Source organism: Mirounga leonina, unplaced genomic scaffold, assembly GCF_011800145.1.
Source record: "Mirounga leonina isolate KUSES-001 unplaced genomic scaffold, KU_Mleo_1.0 Mir_126, whole genome shotgun sequence".
In the NCBI taxonomy this organism is placed as follows: domain Eukaryota; kingdom Metazoa; phylum Chordata; class Mammalia; order Carnivora; family Phocidae; genus Mirounga; species Mirounga leonina.
In genome coordinates, this window is record NW_023270314.1 from 1,096,780 (window position 1) to 1,104,050 (window position 7,271).

Here is a 7,271-nt window from a genome sequence, read left to right on the forward strand (position 1 = left end):
TGATCTGAGAGTCCTGGGATTGAGTCCCGCATCGGCCTCCTTGCTCTGTGGGGAGCCTGCTTCTCCCTCTCCTCCCCACTTGTGCTCTCTCTCACACTCTCTTTCTCTCTCTCAAATAAATAAATAAAATCTAAAAAAAAATAAAAAAAATAAAATGACCATATATTGAATTATTCTCTATGAGGCTTGGGTATAACTGAAGGGACCACCTGCTATATTACATTACTGCACAGTAGTCCAGAGTGTGGACTTCAGATTCAGGATGCTTATCTGGAGCAATTAACGTGTTTTCTCTATGCCTTAGTATCAAATTCACAGAGTTTCTGTGGAGGTTAGAAGACTTAATATATTTAAAGGTCTTAGCACAAGCCTAGCACGTAGTGAATTGCTCCAAATGTTATCTGCACTCTTACTGCTGCTACCAATACTGATGTTTATAATTTTTATAGTTGATAATATTTCTAATCTGTGAGGAATCATGAAGAGGATATAGAAGGCTGAAGAAAGTTATAACAATATTCAAAGAGATGAAGAAAACAGGACCTATAACTGTAACCTTGAAACCTTTGTCCTTGATGTCAACTCCTGACCAAAAAAAAAAAAAGAGTGAATTATTGAAATAGTGGTTTGTGAATAGCTAGAAAAGGAAGGAGTGGCCATCAGGAGCCAAAATGGATTGAATTTGAATGAATCATGTCAGTCTAAGTAAATTCTTTTCGGCAGAGATACCAGACTGATAAAGCACCTCACCTCCTAAATATCATTAGGCATAGTGTCTCCAAACTTTAGTAAGTCGCTAGATAAGCTCCTTCATCTTGTGACCTAGATAGGGGTTTTGTTGTTGATTCAATTTAAGATGCTGGACTTATTAATTAGAAAAATAATCAACCTTGTAACTCTACCCAAAGGGTCCAGATTAATGAATTAGTGTAGACATATAAGAAAATTTCTAACAGTGTATTTCAGGGTCTAACTTTGGCTGTCCTCTGTGGAATACATTTTATCAGTTAATGTATTGAATAATAATAATGATGATGTTGAAGAACAGTAATAGAAACTTTAGAAGACTTTATTTCTACTCACAGCCAATTTCCTCCTTTTCTTTCTAACAAAAGTCCAATTTTCTTCAGCTATTAACTCTTTTTACAGCAGCCATGTGCTCACATGGGAAAATATCATCTCCAACCCCTGAATCATGACTGGTTTAAGACAACCATTATGTCCTATACCATTTGCCAATTATTGATTTGGAAATGGGCATCTTGACTTATAGGAAAGTTGGCTGGAAAAGTTTCTGAGAGACAGAAGAAAGAATGTTTCTTAAGGTCTTTTGGACCTTACCATGAAGAAAAAATGGCTGAAGATGCTAATGCCATCTGGAGAGCACGGAGGGGAAAAAAGCCAACATGCCTAAGAACAGCAGGGAAGGACGATGGAAAGACATCCATCACTGAGAATGTCCTTGAACCACTGAATAAACTTACTTTGTGACATGTGTGTGAAATAAAACTTCCCTACTTTGACAGCTGAGACAGGGTTTCCTGTACCATGCAACCTAAAACATTTGAACAAATGAATCTTGTGTCAGGTGCTGTGCTACATGTCTTAAACCCACACTCCCATTTAATCATCTCAGTAGCACTATGTATCTACATTTTACAAAGAAGTAAATTGTGGCTCAGAGAGGGGAAGTGATTTACTGTTAGTAAACAAGTTTTCATGTCTTATTTCTTGTCTTAATGAGGAAATCTTTCTATATATCAATACATAAATATACTCCTTTATTGGATATTCTAAAATCTTAACTTTAAACTGCCTGCATTTGACTTTTGTGCATGGTATGAGAAACCAGTTGTAACTTCTGTTCATTTTTTGACAAATATAAAATTACTCTACTATCAGAAATTGAAAAGTCCATCACTTTCTTTCTTTCTTTTTTTTTTAAAGGTTTTATTTATTTATTTGACAGAGAGATAGATAGAGAGAGAGAGAGAAAGGGCACACAAGCAGGGGGAGCAGCAGAGGGAGAGGGAGAAGCAGACTCCCCACTGGGCAGGGGGCCTGATGTGGGGCTTGATCCCAGGACCCTGAGATCATGACCTGAGCTGAAGGCAGATGGTTAACCAACTGAGCCACCCAGACGCCCCAAAAAGTCCATCACTTTCTTACCTAACAGCAGTGCCACCTCAATTATATCCCTGGATCTGTTTCTGGACTATGCTCAATTCCATTGTTCTATTTGTCTAAACCTGCTCCAATACAGTGCACTCATTACTTTATAGCTTTATATATAAGAAGTCTTAATACCTGTCGGAGCAAGTTTTCCAATAATCATGTATTATTCTTCAAGAATATCTTGGTTGTTCACATTTTCTTTAAAATTTCAGAAAATTTCTTTAAAATTTCTTCAAAAATTTCTTTAAAATTTCACCAAAAAAGATTTCCTCATTAAGACAGATTTCTCATACCATGCACAAAAGTCAAATGCAGGCAATTTAAAGTTTTATTTATTTATTTATTTATTTATTTATTTATTTATTTATTAAAGATTTTATTTATTTATTTGACAGAGAGAGACACAGCGAGAGAGGGAACACAAGCAGGGGGAGTGGGAGAGGGAGAAGCAGGCTTCCCACAGAGCAGGGAGCCCGATGTGGGACTCTATCCCAGGACCCTGGGATCATGACCTGAGCCGAAGGCAGTCGCTTAACCAACTGAGCCACCCAGGCGCCCTAAAGTTAAGATTTTAGAATATCCAATAAAAGAGTATATTTATGTGTTGATATATAGAAAGATTTCCTCATTAAGACAAGAAATAAGACATGAAAACTTGTTTACTAACAGTAAATCACTTCCCCTCTCTGAGCCACAATTTACTTCTTTGTAAAATGTAAATACATAGTGCTCCTGAGATGATTAAATGGGAGTGTGGGTTTAAGACATGTAGCACAGCACCTGACACCTCAAATTCAACAATAAAAACAGCAACAACAAATCAATAGTGACCTTAGTAACAAATGCATCAAATCTACAGATCAATCTGTTAGTAAACTGCAAAGTTGAGATATATGGTCAGGTATCATTGACTTCAGCATTTGCATGGCTGTCTATTATACTATACAAACTTTCCAGTTAAGTTTAAAAAGAATGATTATAAAATTTTGAGGGGGATAACAAAAATGTCAATTGGAAGGACTTTGACAAATAAGAGTGTTACAGCTGCTTTTGTGCCGAGGGTGTCTTGTTAGAACTAGGCTGTCTTGACTTTCAGATCTGATAACTTTGTGAGGAACTGTGTGTGGAGTCAAAGCTTGGGATACTATAAAAAAAGGGGGGGGGGAGGGTTTTAGGAATTCTGAGGCCCCAACAGACTATAACCTCAGGATAAGTGTGAGCCAGAAGCTAAGCCTGTCACTGCTCACTCATCCCCAGGATCTCACAAGAAAAGTTTCTCTGCAACTTAGCAGGAGAATAAAAAAAAGTTCTCTAGAAATTGTTGCCATATGTGAGATTTTGGATTCACTTGTAGTAAAAATTCTTGGGGAGTAAGAACAACAATAGCAAGAACAAAATAATCCTCCAACCATGAATAGTTTGCTATGGAAATACTAGCAGAGAGAAAACATTTGCAGCTCCATTACTGTCAGATAAAATTAACTTCAGTGTGTGAAAGAATTGCTAGAGATAGAGCGGTTACTTAAAAATCAAATTCTCAAGGAAGATAGAAAAATTAAACATATAGGGGTATGTAGTTGCATAGCCTCAGAATATACGAAGGATGAATTTTTAGAACTACCAAAAGTAATTATATGAACAATATAATTAGCATTTTTGACCTAGTAGACTTCTCAAGTCAAGAATATATATACTTTTCAAATTATATAGGGAAAAGTTAAAATATTGACTGTGTTCCATAAAGACAATTTCAAAAAATGTAAAAGGATTGAAATGATATGCAACATGTTCTCCCAATGAAACACATTTAAGTGTAAGAAGCAATAAGAAAAAAAGTTACCATGAAAATCTCCATAAAATGGGGAATTAGGAAACCCAGTTCTATATAATTAATGGTTCAAAGAAGAAATCATAATGGAAATTAGAGATGTTTAAGAAATAAAATTCAACCGAGTAAATGTAAAGATCTAATTGGCTTTATTCAACCATTCATGAATTGAGTAGCATCCCATCTGGCAAGTTAGAAGGAGCTCCAAAGAGCTGTACAAAATGGAAGGATTCTATAGGCAGAAATGGGGCAAAACAAGGTTATTAGCAAAAGAAAAGAAAGGATTATTTCTGGCCAGGTTACCTTGCCTTAGGGGAAAGCAGGGGGTCTTATCATGCAGAGTACCTTACTAGTGCTGATCAGGAAATTCTAGACTACTTGGTTTAAAATTTCACTCCTGGGAGAGCCTGAAACTGCAATTAGGTTAGTTATTAAATCTTGTGAGGTTTAACATTTAAATGACTCCTTTTTGAAAACTGTTTCTTTTAAACAGGATAATTTTAACTTAATACTAACAATACTAAATAGGAAATCTAAGGGGATATAGGCCAACACAATAATTAGAAATTTGTAGCCTTAAATACTTATCTAAGAAAATAAGGCTGAAAGTTAATGTCAACCATGTGTCTCTAAAAGTTAGAAAAGTACGGCAAAATAAACCACAACAATATATAAGAAAGAATATAAGAACAGAGATTAATGATTTAAAAACAAATATATAAGAGAAAATATCAACGAAGCCAAAAGTAAGCTGTTTTGGAGGAAAAAGATCAATAAAATTGACAAACCTCTGGCAAGTTTGATCATGAAAAAAGGAGAGGAGACCTAAATAATACATATAAAGAATGCAAAAGGGACTTAACTGTAGGTGCTGCAGACAATAAACAGATAGATGGTATTATAATTAGTTTATGCCAATACATTTGAAAATATGGGAAAAAATGTTCAAATTCCTAGGAAAATAAACTTTCCCAAAGTGAGTCAGTGTAAAATAAGCAGTAGGAATAGTTCTATAAACATGAAATGAATTGAGTAACCCAAATAATGGTTTCACAAAGAAAACCTCAGAGATAGATGGCTTTACTAGTGACTTTTATCAAATAATCAAACAAGAAATAATTCCTATCTTCTGCAAACTCTTCCAGAGGATAGGATAGGAGAAAACACTCTAGTTCATTTGATAAGTCTCATGCAATTTTTTCCAATAGTATACTAGTTTTTCCACAAGATATTGAAAGCTTTCTCTTGCATCTGGAACCTGGATACCTGATAATACTAATTCTATTTAACATTATATACATAAATTATGCAAGTTAAAAGAAAAGTTCATCAAAGATTCTGGATGCAAAGTCAATACCCAACAATAAATTGATATATAATGCCATATCTGCCACAAAGAGAAAATGTAATTTTAGACTATAACATTCACAATAGCAACAAAAATGTCAAATACTTAGGAACAAGTTTAACACAAGTGTGCAAGATCTCTATGGATATAATTAAGACTTTTTTGAAGGTCATTAAATATGTAAATAAACAGATATATTACAATCATGGATTAGAATACATAGTATTGTAAAGATGTCAGTTGTCTCCAAATTGATCTGTAGATTTGATGCATTTGTTACTAAGGTCACTATAAATTTGTTGTTGTTGCTGTTTTTACTGTTGAATTTGAGGAGTTGATCCTGAAATTTTAAAGAAAATGTGAACAACCAAGATATTCTTGAAGAATAATACATGATTATTGGAAAACTTGCTCCGACAGGTATTAAGACTTCTTATATATAAAGCTATAAAGTAATGAGTGCACAGTATTGGAGCAGGTTTAGACAAATAGAACAACGGAATTGAGCATAGTCCAGAAACAGATCCAGGGATATAATTGAGGTGGCACTGCTGTTAGGTAAGAAAGTGATGGACTTTTCAATTTCTGATAGGGAAATTGAATATTTGTCAAAAAATGAACAGAAGTTACAACTGGTGTCTCATACCATGCACAAAAGTCAAATGCAGGCAGTTTAAAGTTAAGATTTTAGAATATCCAATAAAGGAGTATATTTATGTATTGATATATAGAAAGATTTCCTCATTAAGACAAGAAATAAGACATGAAAACTTCTAGCCATAAAGGAAGACTGGTTAATTCAACTACATTAAAATTGAGAATTTCTTTTAAAATTTAAAAGAATGAAGAATCACAGAGTAGAAGTTGCAGCATATGTAAACAATAAAATACCATATCCATAATATTTAGAGATTCTTACAGATTACTGAGGGAAAAAAACCTCAGATGTTTCAATAGAAAAAAATGGGTAGAAGACTTCTACAGACTTTCACACAACAGGAGATCCAAGTGGCCAATGGACAAATAAAAAGCTTAATCTGTCTTATTTGTAGGTTAAAGTCATAGCTAGATATCCTTACTCAACAGAGAAGGATGTGAAATTTAAAAAAAGAAAGTGTGGCAAGAATGAGAAGTGTAGGTTTTTCTGATAAATATTTTTGGGGAACAGTATATTATCTAGTAAAGTTGAAGATATGCAAAATAGTCATTCCTCTCCTAATATATTCCCTAGAGAATCTCCTGTATGTGTGTACCAGGAGATAGTTATAAGAATTTTCATAGCATCAGGTTTTAAAAAAATAACTCCCAATTGAGAGCAAGACAAATGTTTATCAATAGGAAAATGGATAAAAAAAATTGTGGTATCTCATAGAATGGAAAGTAATACAGCAGTTGAATGTACAGGTAGATGTAAAAATAAATGAATAAATCTGACAAATATAATGATGAACAAGACTAGGAAGTTATTTAATAATGTGTACAATATTATTCCAATTAGTTTAAGTTCAAAAACAAGAAAAACTAACTTCATTGTTAAAAGCAAGGGTTAATTTTTATAAAAGTCAGAATATTGGGTATCTCCAGACAGGAGGGAGAATGATCTGGTAGAAGAAGGCATAATTCTAGGCTTTCCAGGATGTTGTCAATGTCCTAGTTCTTCACCTGGTTAAATTAGGTGTCTGTTTTATAAATATACCTTAAAGTGTGTAAGTATATTTTATGGAATTTTAATGCATGATATATCTCAAAGAGCTATATTTAGAAAACAAACTAAAAGTGATATTTAACATTTTTATTCATATATAGCCACTTTTATTTTATTTCATTTCATTTCATTTCATTTCAGTCAGCATATATTTTACCTTATACATAGTATTGTGTATGAATGTATTTGGATGTGTGTGTATGTATGTGTGTGTG